This window comes from Puma concolor, chromosome A2, assembly GCF_028749965.1.
Source record: "Puma concolor isolate L17-30 chromosome A2, mPumCon1.1.hap2, whole genome shotgun sequence".
Classification (NCBI taxonomy): domain Eukaryota; kingdom Metazoa; phylum Chordata; class Mammalia; order Carnivora; family Felidae; genus Puma; species Puma concolor.
The window spans coordinates 33,289,310-33,308,830 of record NC_141668.1 but is presented as its reverse complement, the minus strand read 5'-3'; the positions used below and the strand labels follow the sequence as shown (position 1 = coordinate 33,308,830).

Below are 19,521 nucleotides of genomic sequence, written 5' to 3'. Positions count from 1 at the left end.
GAAAATGTTATTAAGAAAATCATAAGGAAGAGAATACATCTATAGTACTGTACTATTAAAACATCCATATATAGGCAGTGCACCACAGAGTCATGCGGATCTCTCTGTTGCTTCAACAGTGTTTGGACAGCACCGACCCAGGTACGTCCCTTCTTTCAGCCTCTAACCCTCTCCAACCTCTTTTCCAGTGGTAACCTTCAGAACCGTCCTCTCAGGCATCCTCTACCTCCGGTCCAAGCCAACACCATTTTTTGAGCTTAGCTCGCTATTGCCCATCAAATACCAGCTCCCAGATTCCTCAGAATTATTCCACTGAGGTGGAGGCTGATGACAACCACCTGAGCAACATGCATCTGCGGGTCTCCTACAATTACCCCTATCTGGGCTTCTATTTTGACCAGGATGTTGTGACTCTGGAGGGCATGGGCCACTTTCTCAAGTCGGCCAAGGAAGATTGAGATGGCACCCAGCGTCTTGAATACACAAAACCAGTGTGGTGGTCGTGCCCTCTTCCAGGACCTGCAGAAACCATCCCAAAATGAATAGGATAAAACCCTGGATTCTTACAGACTGCTATAGTCCTGGGGAAGAACCTGAACCAAAAGAAGCCTTTTGGATCTGCATGCCCTAGGTCCTGCCTGTGCAGACTCCCATCTCTGTGACTTCCTGGAAAGCCACTTCCTAGATGAGGAGGTGGAATTCATCAAGAAGATGATGACCACCAGACTAACCTCCGCAGGCCGGCTGGCTGGCTCCTAAGTGGAGTTGGTAAGTATCTCTTTCAAAGGCTCACCCTCAAGTATGACTAGGAGTTTCTGGAGCCCCACAGCCCTTGAGGGGTTCCTCTGGCATCCCTCTAGTGTCAAGGCTCCTGCCTGAACCTCTCTCTGCAGCTACTAAACAGCTTTTCAGCCACCTTGGAGACTTCCTCCTTTGGTCTATTAGACCAAATAGAAATAATAAAGCTCTTGGCAGTCCCCACCCAAAATCTGTGTATAAGTGGACCCACATAGTTCAGCCCTGTGTTGTTCAAGGGTCAACTGTATAGGTATAAAAATTTTTTCTTTTCTAAAAACTAACACCTGAAATCAACAAAATACCTATTTTTAGTAAAACAGTATATATTGAAATACTTAAAGATTATTTTTAAAGAGCAATGCTCCAGCAAACTCCAAATAAAATATATTGGCTAAATATTAAGAATTTAATGTGAGGATGCTCTGCTCCTACAAAGGTGTATCAAAGAGGTAACAATGTGATTTTTTAAATATTTTACAGTTTAAAATTATTCTAAGTAAAATACTTTTAAAAGTTATTTTAATCACAAGTGCTGGGGGTTTTTATAGCCTGGAAACATACTGTTTGATGGTTGAAACATAAGTATTTGTTTGTATTATACTTTCTGAGACTTGAATTTACTAGTAATTACCCAGAATAACATTGTTACTACTCTCAGATCCAAATCCACTCCTCTTTACTCTGATTTGTGATATTGGAGATGGACCCTGTAGCCAACTCTATTCTTCCAGCTTGGATAATATTAGTTTATGGCAACAATAGTGGAGGGACTCTACCAATCTAGAGCAGGAAGAAGGGACACACTTCTTCATTCTTTCAATGTGCTCTTTTCTGGGAGGTAGGCTGTGCTGTAGAGTGATATGTGTATGTGTGGGGTGGGAGTGAGTTTGTGCATGGCCAATAATAGCAACTCAGTGGCTCTCACAATTAAACTTCATCTGTGTCCTTGGCAAATTTATTCTCTCTTAAAGAGCTGCATGTTTCCATGAAAGCCATGGCCTCTACTCGTATTTCTGAATCCTGGACTTGGATATCCTCCCTGCCCTAAATTATTTCCTTATTATTTTCCTACAAACAAAGTAGCTGTGTTCTGCACCTCATAGAGTCCTTGTTTGCTCCTTTTAGTAATCACTTTTTATTAGTTAACAATTCCTTATATTAATCCTTGCTGTTCAAATTACAGGTGTGGTTTTTGCTTCCTGAATGAACTCTGACACGTTAAGTAATATGTACAGTGTAAAAGCCTACAGCTGGAATGCTATAAAGTTACACTGTGAAATTCATTATAGTTTAAGGGACTTGTAAGAGATAATTTGAAAAGGGCATAATCGACACTTTTTAAAGTCAGGGAAATAAGGAAGGCAATGTAAGTCAGAGACTGTTGGTTACAGATATTGGAATGATCAGAGAAAGAAGTTAAAATAACTATGATTAATATTTTAAATATTCCAATGGCAAATGCAGACAATATGCAACATAGCATGGCTAATGTAAACAGGGAAATGGAGACTAAAATCATCAAAGAGAAATGATAGATGCAACATAGCTAAGGACAGATCAGTGATGTTGAAGACAGGTGAATAGAAACTTCTCAAATGCAGTAAATATAATAATAATAGTAAAAGAATGAAAGGAACAGAGCATCCAAGAACTTTAGGACAATATCCAAATATGTAACATATATATAATTGGAAGACAAGAATGAGAAGAAAGAGAATGGACAGAAGAAATATTTGAACTCATAATGGCCAATAACCTTCAAAAATTAATAACAGAGACCAAATCACAGATACAAGTAGCTCAGAAAACATAAAACAGGATTTAAAAAAAGCTATAGGCACATAACCTTCAAATTGCAGAAAAATAAAGACAAAGAGAAAATCTTGAAGAAAGCTAGTCATGGAGTGGGACAAGTGTAATAATTCATTATCAGACTCTTTCATCATACTCCATGCAAGCAAGGAGTACAGTGAAATCTTTAAAAGGTTGAAAGAAAAAGCTATTAAATTAGAATTGTATATCTGGAAAAATTTGTAAGTGAAGAACAATGACTTTTGGGGAAAAAAAACCTAGGGAATTTGTTGTCAGTAGATCTGCTTTATAAAAAATATTAGAAGCTGATAATATCAATGGCTGGTGAGCATACAGAACAATGGGAACTTTCATTCATTGCTGGTGGAAATGCAAAATGGTACACCCATTTTGGAAGACAGTTTGGCAGTTTCTTACAAAGCTAAATGTATTTTTTACCAAACTATCTAGCAAAAGCACTTCTAGATTTGAAAACTTGTGTGTTCACAAAATTCTGCATGTGTGGTTTTATTCATGATTGCCAAAAGTTGGATACAATCAAGATGTCTCTCAACAGGTAGAGAAACTGTGGTACAACTATAAAAGGGAATACTCTCCAGAGATAGCATGGAATGAACTGTCAAGTCACCCTAAAACATGGATGAATCCTAAATGCAAATTGCCAAGTGAAAGAAGTCTGTAGGAAAAGACTCCGTACTTTATTTTTCTACTAAATGACATCCTAGAAAAGTAAAACTATAGAGTAGGTAGCAGAGTGTTTTCAGGGAGTTAGGAAAAGGGGGATGGGTTGAACAGATAAGCTCAGGGTATTTATTAGGCGACACAACTCTGTATGATACTGGAGACACGGGACTATACAGTTGTAAAAATCCATAGAATCTTAGACCACAAAAAATGAACCTTAATTATATGCAAATAATGAAAAGTCAATTAGGAGACTGGAAGAATCCCAGGAGGAATGCAGACTGTGATAAAATAATCCATATTACAATGTGTGACAACCTCTTTGAAGGGAATGGAAAAAGAAAGGTGCCGATGATATACGTACCTCTGGAAATGAGTGGGGACTCCAACTTTAGGAACTATACATAATCACTGTGCTGTATCTGGTAAAATTTTTTGTTACAAGGGTATGCATTAACCACTCTGAAATCACTATCCATGTATAAGGATTGAAAAAATAAGTAAGTGGAGGGCAGATGAGGAGAGGGAGGTTTCTCACTGTTGTAAGGAGAAGTTACAGATAAACAAGGGATGAGAAAGAGTCTAGATTCAACTATGTGGTACTTAGTGAAAATCAGAGATTTTAGTGTGAATTCATATTTACCTTAATATAGATATAGATGGATGTAGAACACATATGTGTATATACACAGGTTAGTATACACACATATGTGTCCTAGCTCTGCCTATTGAGAGACTAAAGGCAATGACACCCTTATAGCAACAAGTACACCTAGCACCTAGATCTCAATTCCTACTATTGTACACTAATAAAAGGAACCAAGGCACTTTGGAGAAATGGCTGATTTTGAGGTTTAAGGCAGAGGACATACAAGATGAGCCTGGAGTATCTTGTAGTGTCTGAAAGTGAGTGCTAAAATCAATTCAAAACACAATGATGGGATGTATCACGGGGATATATGAGCCAACTGAAAGAGTTCCAGTGGCAAATGTGGAACAATTTGATCCTGGGGCTTCTTGTGTCAGAAAGTAAGGAGGTACTTAAAAAAGCAAAATGATATGGGTATATCAAAGGGACACAAGAGTCAATTGAAAAGCTCCCAATGCCAAAGCTAGAAAAATGAGCCACAAAAGTAATAACATACTATTGGATTATAACCCAAAGTATAAAATATTCATGAATCCATACAGATATAAACAGATTATTGAATAAATGAAGAAGGAATGAATGGGGAGAACAGATAAATCTCGCAGAAGAATTCCAATTTATGTAGGTATCACTCCTTGTCTTAGTCCATTTGGGATACTATAACAAAATGTCACAGGCTGGGTGGCTTTTAAATAACAGAAATTTATTTCTCATAGTTCTGGAGGCTTGAAGTCTAAGATGAGGGTGCCAGCATGGTCAGGTGAGGGCCCTTTTCTGGGTTATAGACTTTTTTTATCCTCACATGGTGGAGGGTGCTAGGAAGCCCTGTGTGGTCTCTAGAGCGTTAATCCCATTCATGAAGGCTTCTCCCTAATGACCTAAGAGAAGCACTTTCCAAAGGCACCACCTACTGATGTCAACCCCCTTGAGGGTTAAGATTTCAACATATGAAGTTTTGGGGGATACAAACATTTAGACTATAGCACCCCTCAACTCACTTCTTTTTTTTAATGTTTTTATTTATTTTTGAGACGGAGACAGACAGAGCGTGAGTAGGGGAAGGGCAGAGAGAGAGAGAGGGAGACACAGAATCGGAAGCAGGCTCCAGGCTCTGAGCTGTCAGCACAGAGCCCGACGTGGGCCTCGAACTCACGGACTGTGAGATCATGACCTGAGCTGAATTCAGACACCTTACCGACTGAGCCACCCAGGTGCCCCTCAACTCACTTCTTAAATGTGGAGTACACATGGTGACTTTTTAAAAGTAAATACAGTATGGAAATGGAAAAAAAAGTAACACTGCAGTAGAGAAACCTGATAAACATTACGACAAGGTTAACATAATGAATAATAAATAATGTTAGTAGCACGTGCCTTTGATATAATGTGATGAGAATAGCACGTTACCTTTGTAGTCTTTTTCCCAAACGTTCATAACCACTATGTAACCATGAGAAAAACATTAGGCAAATCCAAACTGAAGAATATTCTACACATTGGCTGACCTGTACTTCAAATGCTTAAGGTCATCAAAAACAAGGACAGTCTGAAAAAGTGTCACAGTGAAGACGCAGCTTCAGCTAAGGAGATGTGACACTGAATATGTTATCCTGGTTGGAATCCTGGGATAGAAAAAGAACATTGGGTATACAATAAGGAAGTCTGAATAAAGTATTGACCTCAGGTGTAATAACGTATTAACATTACACTATTAGTTGTGAAGACATATCATAGTAATGTTGACAATAGGGGAAAACTGGGTGTGGGGTATTGCAGAACTCTGTAACACTCTTTCAACACTTCTTCCAAAACTATTTTGAAATTAAGTTTGTTTAAAAATTCTATTTTCAGTCTAATAGCCTCAGGTTTTCATTAAATAGCAAAATTCTAGATTGACCCTCTATTATAAATCTTACATTACCAATTATTTCAATTATTGATAATGTTTTTGGGTCAGATTTTGACTAAAGGACATTAATTCCGTTTTGTAACATTCAGCAGGGCAAAAGATTTTACTGGCATTCAGAAGACAGGTGTGCCTATCCACTGCCAATTTGAAAAATAAATTGGAATCTAACTGGTAGGATTGCTGTTTAGGTGAGAATGTTACATGTAAGAATATCAGTAAAACAGGATGTCAAAAATGACTTTACTTTTAATTTGAAAGTTGTCATTTAACAAATTAAAATACAGGAGGCACACTTAAATTTGAATTTCAGATAAACAATGACTACATTTTTAGAATACACATATCCCAAATATCAAATGAGATACATGTACCCATAGTAATTTTTTTTTCATTTTTCTTAAATTCAGACATGATTGGGTCAGCTATGTTTTTTTAAATGTTTATTTATTATTTGAGAGAGAAAGAGAGAGACAGAGAGCACAAGCAGGGGAGGGGCAGAGAAAGGGAACACAGAATCTGAAGCAAGCTCCAGGCTCCAAGTTGTCAGCACAGAGCCCGACGCAGGGCTCGAACTCATGAGCTGTGAGATCATGACCTGAGCCGAAGTTGGTTGCTTAATTGACTCACCCAGTCGCCCCTCTCAGAAACTTTAGAAGATCAATATATTTGAAATCTCCCCTCATTATTCTGCATTTAGATATTAAGTATACATTTTCTGATGAAAACTATTTCCAGGAAAAAAAAAAGACACATTCTTTATGGGGACTCATAGACAATGGCTTATTTTTGCTTTGAACCACATGATACTGTCATTTTTGTAGGTAATATATGGCAATTTCACATGGCTACCACTCATGTCATTAAGTACATCTATATCTTTTATTTTTGTGGTATATCATAATTATTTGGCATATCATAACTACATTAGAGTGCTGAAGAAGAATGTTATTTTTATTGGTTGTCATATGTTTATATTATTTGAAAATAATTTAATATAATATTGTAGCTAAATAGGCTTCCAGGGAGTCCTATTTAATTTTTTGTCATGATATTATTATTATTATTGTTATTATTATTATCACTTTTGTCATACTCAATTTTTTCTTTGGGTTTAATTTATTAAGAATTTATTAATCTTTTTGGAAATCATAGTTGACAAAAGTAGAAAATTAAGGCAAAAATGGTAATGTGTAATCAAGATGTGAACCCTAGCTGGATTGTAATAATTAATACCAATAACTTTTCATTTTACATAGCAATGCACGTATTGACTGTACTGAACCCATCAACCCACAGGGTACCTAGTGAGGCAGATAATAGAATTTGTGTTCCATAGCTATGGCACAGAGATAAAACAACTTATCATAGGATGCCTTTACTTAGGGCAGAGATGGAATCTGAATTAAGCAGTTTGGTCAACTTGAACTTAAATTTATTTCAAATACATCAATAATGCACTGTAATTTAAGATAGCCTTCAAAAAGAAACTGGCAGCGGTGTGGTCAATAGATTTTTGCAGTTAAAAGATCCACATCCACTTGGATGTGGAGTGTATAATTTGCATATGAAATATTCACTCTCCAGGTCTAGTTATATCTGTATGCAAATTTTATCAAAATGTACTGCTTAATAAGAAACGGACAAGAAAAAATTTAACAAATGCAAGGATAAGTCCAGAACTCATCTGGCATCCATCCTATGCTCAAATAATAAGGTCTGGAAACATGCTTCCTGAAGTTTCCTGTACCAATCATGCTTCTAGAAGCCTTTTTTTTTTTTTTTCTCATATTGAGCTGAAATCTGTGTCTTCATACTTTTAGGATTGCTAGATAAAATACAAGGTGTTCTTGCATTATTTGGTTCTTGCATCATTATTATCTATAAAAATGATTTAATGTTTATCTGATGTTCAGATTTAACAGAGCTTTTTAAATTTTTATTTGCTAAATCTGGCCACAGTATCTTTCTACCCACTGGTTGAAGAACAGGAGAGCAACAGAGAACAAGTCTACTTTTCCTTCCTTATGCTATCCATTCATCATTTATTCATCTATTCATTCATCTACCACATATCTAGTGACCACAGTCTGACTCAGATCCTAAATGCAGAAATAGATATTAAAAATCTCTACCCTATAGTTATCAGGTTAAATAGTCATTAGCCAGAATTACCAGTGCTCTGATAAAAGTACATCCAGAATTCTTAAATGAGTTCCATGAAGAGCCACTTGACTCTCATGGGTGAGATTAGACGTCAAGAGGATGTCAAAGAGGCAAAAAAGGTCTCTGACTAGGACAGCTGTTGCCAATGTAGACTGGCGTGTGAAGGCTTAAGACGAAAGGCGAGCTTGAACATGAAAGGGAGTAATTAAAAATAGAGCCACGCTATGACCCAGCGACTACACTCCTAGGTATTTATCCAAAGGACAAAAAAGTGCTGATTCAAAGGGCCACATGCACCCTAATGTTTATAGCAGGATTATCAACAATAGCCAAATTATGGAAAGATCCAAATGTCCACTGATTGATGAATGGATAAAGAAGCTGTGGTATATACATATATACAACGGAATACTACCCAGCGATGAAAATGAATGAGATCTTGCTATTTGCAACAACGTGGATAAAGTTAGAATGTATTATGCTAAGCAAAATAAGTCAGTCAGAGAAAGATAAATATTATATGTTTTCCCTCATATGTGGAATTTAAGAAGCACAAAAGATGAACCTAGAGGAAGGGAAGGAAAGTAAGATAAAAATAGAATGGGAGAAAAGCAATAAGAGACTCTTAAATACAGAGAACAAATGAGGGTTGCTGGAGGGGTGTTGGGTCGGGGGATGGGCTAAATGGGTGATGGGCATTAACGACGGCACTTTCTGGGATGAGCACTGGGTGTTATGTGTTATGTGTAAGCACTGGGTGTTATGTGTAAGTGAAGAATCACTAAATTCTACTCCTGAGACCATTATTACACCATATGTTAACTAATGGGGGTTTAAATAAAAAATTTAAAAAATATTAGTTGCAATGTGGAAACTAAAACCCTATCAACAAACATTTCATATTTTGTTATATTAAAATCCATTCATCTTCACAAAAAAATACATTGTATGAAGGTGTTTAGTTTCAACAGCAATGAACTTACTTTCTGGTTATCTTGTGTAAGGAGTAAAATACAGATCCAGCATCTGTCTTGTTTGAAAACTGGTCCTACCAATTGGACAACTTACATGTTACTGATGTATCTCAATTTATTCATCTTTAAAATGGTAATAAGTATAAAACTTACTTTAAAAAAAAAGAGAGTAGAAGTGTGCATGGGGATTGAAGTTTATGAAGGTGATATGCGAGTGTTTTAAGAAATCTTCTCCCACCCATATTTTTTTCTTTTCCAGACTAATCAGTATTTAATTTCTTTTATAATTTATTATATAATCCCAGAACCTTTCCTTTTCTTCTAAAAGTACCCTCATTTGTCAAAAGTGCAGTTTTTAACTGGATGAAGGATTTCACAAATCTGAAGTGCCTTTAAATACATCTTTGAAATAGTATTAGTAAAGACAGTTTCTTAACCACCCTCCCTCTTCCCCTGCCCCCAGATAATGCTATTGAGCTAAAGCACTAAGACCAACACTACATAGGGCACAGACATCCCACTTTGTATTCTAGACACGCTGCTGCTCTCATAATTTAGTTTTGTTTATTATTGGGTTTCAAAAGCATAAATTGTAATTGGTGGGATTAAAACTTCTTCCTCTTTAATTTAATACAATGTAAATTATGACCAGTTTTGAGATGGAACTCTCAAGGTCATTCTGTGGGGCAAGATTAAGCAGATATCTAGCAGCATGCATCCATTGATTTACTGGATTTCTCAAACTTGGCACACATCAACCATCTGGAGTGCAGAGGCGAACTTCATGAATTTGTTCGCGTTTGCTGTGTTTCTCTCATGGTGGAGCACAAAGCTATAAAGAAATAGTTGGTGGTGGATTATAAGAAAGGGAGTGGGGTGAGTAAACCCAGTATATAGTGACAAGCAGCTTGCAAATAGCTCAGTAGTGGCTGCAAATTTATGATATCATTAGTTATACACCATTAACTTTATCCTTGCTCACACTGGGAAGTAAAAGAAGGTAAAGTCATTGAATCCAGGGGTTCACAGTAGACCCAAAATTGACCACCAGCTTCAGGCTGTTCAATACATCATCTGTGCTGGCAATATGTGTTCCAGAAAAAGCAAAGTCAGAAAAGACCAGTGAAGATCCTCTAGCATATGTGTCAGGGTTATTTCTTATTTAACACGTCATTTTCACATTCTTTAATAACTCCCTTCCCCCCCCCACACCACACAGAAGCTCTCACACACCACAATCCCTCGATCTCTTACTTTCTATGTAACTTGGTGTCTATAAACAAGGGCATAGCCTGCTTCTTAGACTCACATACCAGGTTTGCCAATTAGTGCCTGTATGGATATGGCAGGTTGCATAATTCTCTTGGCTCAGTTTACTTATAATATAACCATAACAACACAAATCTCATTGAACTGAGTTGCTGTATGTTTAAACATGTTGTAAGCAGCTTACACTCCTCCTAGCACATGGTAGATGCTTGATGAATTCTGTTAACATATAGTTAGATGCTTGCTGTTTCACTTTATCTGTCTGCCTTTTCTTCCTTATCAGATTTAAGGCTTCAAGAGAGGAGATGGGACTATAGCAGTACTATCTCACAGATGTTCAATGAACTCTCATAATCCATTGACTGGTTTGAACTTCGTATTGCAATTGACATATATGAAGTATTTATTTGCTCCCCACATGAGAAGTGGGACTTGTAATACAATTTCATGGACAGTATCACATGACAGCTTCTCCATGCGCCTCTATGGAGCCCAACCTGCTGGCTTCTAGCATCTCTCAGGTTCCAGAAAATCTTCCATCCTTCACCCTGTCTGCACTGCCATCAACAGATGGCACCGGCAACAGCCTGTGTTCTACCTCCTATTCCTTTCTTACCAATCTCGTTTTGTAAGAGATTTCTTCCCAGATGGAATGGCACAGGACTTCCTGTGGACATATTGTCCTTGACTTATGACCCTTGGCTACCTCCCTTGCTTCACTTCTTTACCTGAAGTGTTTCACATTTTGACTACTTATGCAAACTCTCCACTTCCTACCCCCACATTGGTTTGGTTCAGTCTTCCTTCCCTTTCTGCCTTCTTTGCCTTCCAGCATTCAGGGATTCATCTCAGTATCTCCAAAATGGATATGTAATTGGAGGTAAAAGAATATATCAGAGCTTGGATATATACTTATTTTTATTTTATTTTATATTTTGTTTTTTAATGCTTGTTTATTTTTGAGAGAGAGAGAGAGAGAGAGAGAGAGAGAGAGAGAGAGAGGTGGGGAAGAGCAGAGAGAGAGGGAGACAGAATCAGAAGCAGGCTCCAGGCTCTGAGCAGTCAGCACAGAGCCCAACATGGGGCTTTTACCCACGAAATGTGAGATCATGAACCAAAGTCGGATGCTCAACTGACCGAGCCACCCAGGCGCCCTAATACTTGGGTACCCTGATAAAATGAAAATTCAGTGGGTCTGGATGGAGCCTGGGATTCTGCACTTATAATAAGATATCAGTTGATGCTAATACTGAAGGTCCCCAGGGCACACTTTATGCGGCAGGACTGTAGAGGCCATGGAGGTAACCTCTAGTGAATATTCCCCGCTTTGCCATTTCATTGACTCAGACAGTCTATGGCAGCAATGATTCCAGGCTTTGCTAATAAATACCCTTTAGTTCAGGGAATATGTTTCTTCATTGGATCTGACTGTGAGAAAGACAAATTCACAGTCATATTAACAAACTTCTTCTTCTAGTTAGTGGGTTTTTATTTAGTTTCATTGGGATAGCCTCAGCTTAAGGATTTAGGATCCTACACAGGAGGAGGAGAAAAGAGTTATAAAAGCACAGTACCAGAGCCAAGTTGCTAGGGTTTTCAGGTTGTTATTTGAAAAGACTGCTGTGGTGGGACAGTACACAACAATGTAATTAAGGATATTTTAGCAATGGAAAGAAGATTCCTTTTTTAAAGGACCACAATAGCTGTGTATTTGATATATTTAAAATATACTGGGATGCATTGACTCTCAGGCAGTCTGGCAAGGTAGTTTGTCACTTGATGCCTGAATGATATATGGCAAGTTACTTAAAAGTCTCAGTTTTCCCATCTGCAATAATAGTAGTATTTACCTCACAGGATAGTTGTGAAGATTAATGGGGAAATACACATGAAGCATGTAGAAAAGAGTCTGGCATATAATCAGTACTCAATAAATGTCAGCATTATTCTGTGTATATTAGGAAAATTTATCCATGAAGCTAGTTGGTTATTATTTTTCAAAGAAGGTATGAAAGTAACATAGTCTCAGATGACAAAAAAGTTTGGAAGTGTTGAAAGAAAAAAACTACTATTCTAGAATTCTAGTAGAATTGTCCCTAAAAAGTGAAGGAGAAATAAAAACTTTTCAGAAAAACAAAAATATGAGGGAGCTGTAGTCAATAAACCTGCCTTGTAAGAAATGTTAAAGAAGTTGCTCAGAGAGAAGGAAAATTATATAGATCAGAAACAGATTTACATAAATGGTGTTAAAAAAGTAATGTGAAGGTAAAATATAGCCTTTTGTCTTTCTTATGTTCCATCTAGCAGGAACAATTTGTCCAAAATAATAATAATAGCAACAATGATTATTGCAATGATTATTACTTATGGATAGATGAAATAAATGACACCAATGTCATACCATACAGAAGAAAGGAACTGGCAATGATCTGTTATAAAGCACCTTAACTACCTATGAAGTGGTATAGTGTTATTTGAAAATTGGGGCACCTGGGTGGCTCATTGGTTAAGCATCTGAATTTGGCTCAAGTGATGATCTCACAGTTTGTCAGTTGGAGCCCTGTGTTGGGCTTTGTGCTGACAGTTCGGAGTCTGGAGCCTGCTTCAGATTCTGTCTCCATCTCTCTGCCCCTCCCCGGATCACTTCTCTCTCTCTCTCTCTCAAATATAAAATAAAACTTGAAAATAGACTTAGATTGGTTATAAATGTATATTGGAAACTCTAAGACAACCACAAACATTTTTTTTAAAGAAGGATAATTGATAGACTAAGAAAGGAGGAGAAAATGGAATCATATAAAATTCTCAATTAAAACCATAAAGGCAGAAAGAGTAGAAGACACAAAAAGAAAGAGGGCAAGGGTAACAAACAGAAAATAGTTACAAATATGGTCGCTGTTAAACCATGTATGTAAATAATCACTTTAAATGTGAATGATCTAAACATACTAATTAAAAGGCAGAGTCAATTTAAAAACTTAGACCTAACTTGTTTGTATGTAAGAGATCTATTTTAAATATAGAATCACAGTTAGGTTAGAAATACAGGGTTTGACAAAGATATATCCGCAAGCACTAATTTATACTGCAGATAGGTATGTGTAAGTATTTTGGAAAAAAAGTTTGATAGTATCTATTAAATTTGAATATATACAGAAACCTATGATGCAATCATTTCTCTCTTAGGAATAGTTCCAACAGACTATTTTCCACATATTTTCATTTCAAACTGGAAACAACTTAAATGTCTATCAATGGTAGAATGGATAAATACGATTACTATATTCATACAGTGGAATACTATACCACAATGCAAATGAATGAATTATTATACAGCATTATGAACAAATCTTACAAACAGGCTGAGCAAAAGAAGCCAGACACAAAAGAGAACATAGTGTATAATCTACTTATGTAAAGCACAAAACACAGAAAATTAATCTAAGGTATTAGAAGTCAGGATAGTGGTTACTTTACTTGGGAAGAAGGATAGGTAGTAACTGAATAAAGGCATTTTGGGTCTTGTAAATGTTCTACTTCCTAAACTGGGAGTTGGTGATGTGAATATATTCACTTTGTGAGAATTCACTGAGTCACACATTTATTATTTGTGCACTTCTGTATCTAGTTATATTTCAATAAACAATTAAAAATTCCTAAATATTTATGTAAAATGATATGATTTGCTATTCTAGAAGGAAATGGAGCTGAAGAATAAGGAGAGTTGTTAACATACAACACAAATTTTGCAGTTATAAAAAATTTTAGGGATAGAAAGAAAGTCATCTAACAATACTGTTAGAGATCATTTTGTTAAGTTCAAATTGTGAAAGAAAATGTCCAAATTTTGCAAAGGGAGCATATGTACATGTAGATAAATACTTTATATTTTTGTGATCTCTATGAATAGCCTCAGGAAGTTTGAAGAAAAAATTAGGGATTTTGAAAAATGTAAAGCAACAGGCTTGTGTTTGCAGGCTGAGGCGTAATAATATGAAAAAAGGAAGGGCAGGGCACATGATTGGGGAACATAAACTGATATTAGAAAAAAAGATAGCAGGCAGAACTGTACTATTACCTTTATTTTGTTCCCTTCTTTTAAATAGATCACTCCTCAAACTTGATGGGCTAGATTGTGTATGAAAGACAGGAATGAAAATATGAAGGCTATTCACTGTTGTAAAGTAGATTCAGAGTCCCAGATAAAGACAAAATATTTTTGTGGTGCTGAAAACCTTGTTCAAATTTTATCTACGTTTGTAATTTTTCAGGAATCAAAGAAGGTGGGAGAAGAATCAGGAGTCTGGAGGGGGTGATGTTTTTTAATTTTTAAAATAGGTGTTTCTAGAAATTACAGGATGGTAATTTTAACATTGATATTTTTTAAATTTCCAGGGCAAATTTTTAAAGTCAAGTATTTTGTTAATACTGATTTTGGGCAGGGAGGTGATGGAGGTAGTGGAAGCTATCAACATTTTATTTAATTCCTATCATAATCTACAAAAATATTTTGGTAACTTTTTCCTTATAGATTAAGAAATCATAATAACTATTCCAAGATTATGTAGCTAGTAAAAGTATAACTGGACCTGAAATTTATGTTCTTTTTACTATGTCCCTTACCATAGATTCATGTGTTTTCAAGCAGTACTACTAAAAAAAATATGGCAGATATAGTACACTGTAATTTTATGATGACTTTTGGCAAAGTGTGTTATGAAATCCATCTAGAGAAAGTAGAACAAATAAGATTCATAGCATAACTATAATATTATCTAAAAATGTTAATTAATGAAATGCTCTAGAACACCCTTGCTCTTTCCTGTTTGAAACTTTATTACCTTAATGGTTATTAAAAAGGTGGATGAATGATAGTAGATAGAGATTGCTGACACACTACGTAGTTAAAAAAAATTCACACTGACTCTTATTCAATAATTACTTACTGACAGCCTACTAATTGTCATCTCTTCTGCTGACTGCCTGGACTGCAACCGGGGAGAAGACAAACACTGCACTCATATTCACAGAGTTCTAGGCTTAGTGGGGGACACAGATGTTAAGACTGAGTGTTACAATTGAGTGCTTCAGTGTATGAGAGCATATAACCATTCTGAGTGTTGGCTGGGGTATACTCCCCCTGGAGTATCTTTAATGTCAGAGCTGAAGAATAAGTAGAAGTTAAAAAGCTAGTTGAAGGGAGTGTGGCAAATGTCTGGGTTGGGGTGATGGGGTGGTGTTGGAAAGGGTCTTTCAGGCAGAGGGAGCAGTAAACTCGACAGCCTTGGGGTAGAGGAGACCATTGTGTGTTTCCTATGTGAAGACGTCCAGTATGCTGGGAGTGTGGAGGTCAGGACAGCTGTCATGACCAGCTGAAACCAAGGGACTGCAGTGCAGGATGACTGTACCTGACATCATGTATTAGTATATTCAAAATATATATAATTTCAGAATGATGTGAGATTGGGATTGGTAGAAGGAGGATTTATTTGGCTACTATTTCTGATGAAAGTGAGAAAGTAAACATATATGTTGCTCAAAAAAAAAAAAAAAAAAAAAAGATTCAATTGCATTTGCATTTGTAGTGATTTAGTGTCCAGATCTAGGAAACTTACTCTTCTACTGTGACTTTGTGTTTATCATTCTGGAGATGGTACATCAAATGTGGTTGTAGGTGCTCCTTTGGAAGAGATGATTGAAAACCATTATTCACCCAGGAGATTTGGAGGATCCATGTGGGGAACAAGTTAAAGAAGCTGTGAAGGTTCAGCTTGCAGAAGAAGAGTCAAACAGAGACATCACTACATCTTTAAATATCTGAAGAATTGTCAAGTAGAAGCAGCAATTGAAGTATTTTATGTTTTTTGACAATAATAGCTTTCCAAGTAAAGGAATTCTCTTTACAACACACTCCCTGACGTAGACACATTTAAGGGGAGACTGATGATCTTTTAAGAAGGCTACCATTCCTTCACTGAGGTAGAAATTGGACTACATGACTTTTCTGTTGCTAAGGGGCTGGGATTATGTGTTTCCTGTACTATCTTTTATTTTTACTGTGTTATGAGATTAAAAATTTACTGTGTTATGAGAGGCTCCCAATTAACTTGCAAAATGGCTAATTTCTAATATTAATATTTTGCTAGAACACTGGCTGCTGTCTTGTGGATGATAACTTTGTTATTTGTTCCAATAGAAGTCTTGAATTAGTCCTGTTGAAGACCCCTAAATATGAGGCAAACACAAAGATGTTAAGTGGTGTTTTGTGAGGCAAAGTGCCAGGGAAATCACCATTTAAAAAGCTATTTCAAGCAATATGCCCCATACAATTCATTATCCCTGGTTTATGTCTCCTTTCCAAATGGCTAGGGGAAACATTTTGTTTAATCTTGTTGAACTATCTGATGTTGCTACAAGAAGAGTTGTCTTACCTGATAACTGTCTTTTTATTTAAAAATATTTTTCTTTCCTTCCCTCTTAATTCATGTCATGTGGAATTCACTGTTTACAACATGATCTGAGTCATATGCTTGTGAATTCTATTTATCCTCACTTGTTTTCACATTAATCTTTTCAAATGTCTTAACATGTAGTCTACCTAATGATTCTACATACTCTATTGTATCCGGGATCGAACTATGAAGTACAATTCCCCACTTTGCAATACAATTTTTAAAAATGTTTACTTATTTTTTAGAGAGAGTAACCGGGAGGGGCAGAGAGAGAGGGAGAGAGAACCCTAAGCAGGGTCCACGCTGTCAGTCCAGAGCCTGACATGGGGCTTGAACCCACAGACCATGAGATCATGACTTGAGCAGAAATCAAGAATCTGACGCTAAATTTATTGGAGTTATTACTGAGGATGATGAGATTATACACAATGCTTGGCTAGCTAAAATGTGACATGGAGATTTCTAGTGGCTGCAGTTAAGCTTGGGAGGGGAGTGCTTCTCTTGGAATGCCTGAGGTCTAACTGCCCTGACTGTGGAGTGCCTGGGGGAGGGGGGGGGGGGCTGGCCTGGCCCGCCCAGGTGTTTCTTCGGTCCTCGGGAACTCCTATACAAAGTTTAGCAAAACAATAGGACACATAGGCTCTTGATGTATGTCTCTGATTTGATTAGTCTCTTGTGATTGTCCATCTTTAAGTCATGCACCCTTTGTTTCTGCATGCCAGAAATGTTATTTGCCCTCTGTACACAACAAGCCAACTGAGATTTGTGATCGGACTGACACTGCGATAAATGAGAATACGAGTGAGGGGAATGGGCGGTCTTCTTCTGCTAATGTTGACCCCCATGCCCTCTCCTCTCTTTCTTAGCAGGGTTCGCTGGCCATTCCTGGCAAAACTGACTGGGCCTCCCAGGCACCCCTGAAATACAATTTTTATTAAGTAGAATCCAATAAGGTTTCTCACATTTCTACTATTTTGCAATAGTATTCTTAGAATCATGAGTTTAAACAAATTTTTTTTAATGTTTTTATTTATTTTTGAGACAGAGAGAGACAGTACATGAATGGGGGAGGGTCAGAGAGAGGGAGACACAGACTCGAAGCAGGCTCCAGGCTCCAAGTTGTCAGCACAGAGCCCAGCACAGAGCCTGACATGGGGCTCGGACTCACCGACCGTGAGATCATGACCTGAGCCGAAGTCGGACACTCAACCAACTGGGCCACCCAGGCGCCCCAAGAATCATGAGTTTTTAAGAAAAATTAAGTATTCTACTACCCTCTAAATAGGAATATAAATTTTAAAATTAGTCTTCATATTAATCAAGACATTAAGACATTATCTTAAACATCACTGTTACTGGCCATCTTTGGCAATAATGAACATGGAAATCCTGCACACAGGATGAGTGTGGGTAGGAACCTATTTGAGACCTGGAGTTGTTGATACATTCTGCCTGAAAGCAACTGCAAATCTTGGATGGCCATTGATGGTTACTGGTTATTGCTGCAAGTGATTATCTTATTTTCTCTATTGGAAGGAACTGATATCTACGAAAAATAACCTTATACTTGAGAATGACCAAATTGACTTAGGTCAATTTATAGTATCCATTAACATCATAAGAGGGTATTTCCAATCTAAAATTGGTGGTAAGCTTTTAATAAGATAATAAAATAATATAGTACATCTGAGATACTTCATTGTCAGCAACCATCCTCAAATCATTAAAAGGTAGTTAAGAAAAAGTAACACTCATAATTATTTTGGGAGTGTCATTTAAATAGTTTGATGTAAAAGTTCATAGTTTGGGAATGCAATCATGTTCATCTTGACTTGGCATATTAAGAAAAGGAGTTTGTATTAGGGAGAAAAACAAAATAAAACCAAACACGTCCCTCTCCAGGACAACACAGAAAACAAAACCAACAACAGTCTAGATCCTTAAAATATTATAACCTACATCTATTAACAACAAAAAAATTGAGAACTATTATTTATTTATACAAGTAAATATATCTCATTGGTATGTATACCCAGTTTCATAAATGGTGTCTTTTTTGAGACTTCTTTTTCTGACTATGAAACTTCATCTCAGAGTCTGCCTCCTGGAAAATCCCTTGTGACACTGTTTTTTGTTGTTGTTGTTGTTTTGTTGTTTTACTTCTAATATTTGTTTTAAAAAGAGCAAGTATAGTACCCCTCAGCACTCAGAGATAGAGCTGAGTCTCAGTTTCTTGATATTAATGGATTTTCTGTGCACTATAACTTTATTAGGATATTTATAAAACTATTTGGCTTTAAGTGACAAATGTTAAGATACAATATATGGAATATTTTATTTTTAAAACTACCAAAGAAATAAACATAATTTTTTTTTTTTTTACAGAAAGGGCATGGAAATCTTACAGCCTACTTTCTAAACAGAAAGACATTGTTTTTTAGAATTTGTAATGGTCTAGTAGGCAAAGAAAAAAAAATCCTTGAAATTTAATCATTGACATGTGTATGGGTGTTGTACCAGTTCTCGACCTTCAATTATTTAAATTGTTTACATCTGTCATATGAGTATCAAGAGTATTTTATGACTTTTCCTTATTATTAAATTTTCACTCACAGATATTAAAGTATAATTATATATTATGTGGTATATATTTTTCCCCATGGTATTGATTATTATGACTTTTTGCCACTATAATTGTCATTCCGTTTTTTCCTTTTCTTTTCCTATCGATTGCTATTTCTTGTGTCATACCAAATACCAGATATTTGGGCAACTTCTCAGATAACTGACTAAGGAAGGAATTATTTTTGC

At 36.5% G+C, this 19,521-nt stretch overlaps 1 pseudogene; it reads left to right on the top strand.

Annotated features, from left to right (window-relative positions):
* Positions 1-92: 92 nt before the first annotated feature.
* LOC147583093 (ferritin light chain pseudogene) lies at positions 93-809 on the top strand (annotated as a pseudogene).
* Positions 810-19,521: the final 18,712 nt, after the last annotated feature.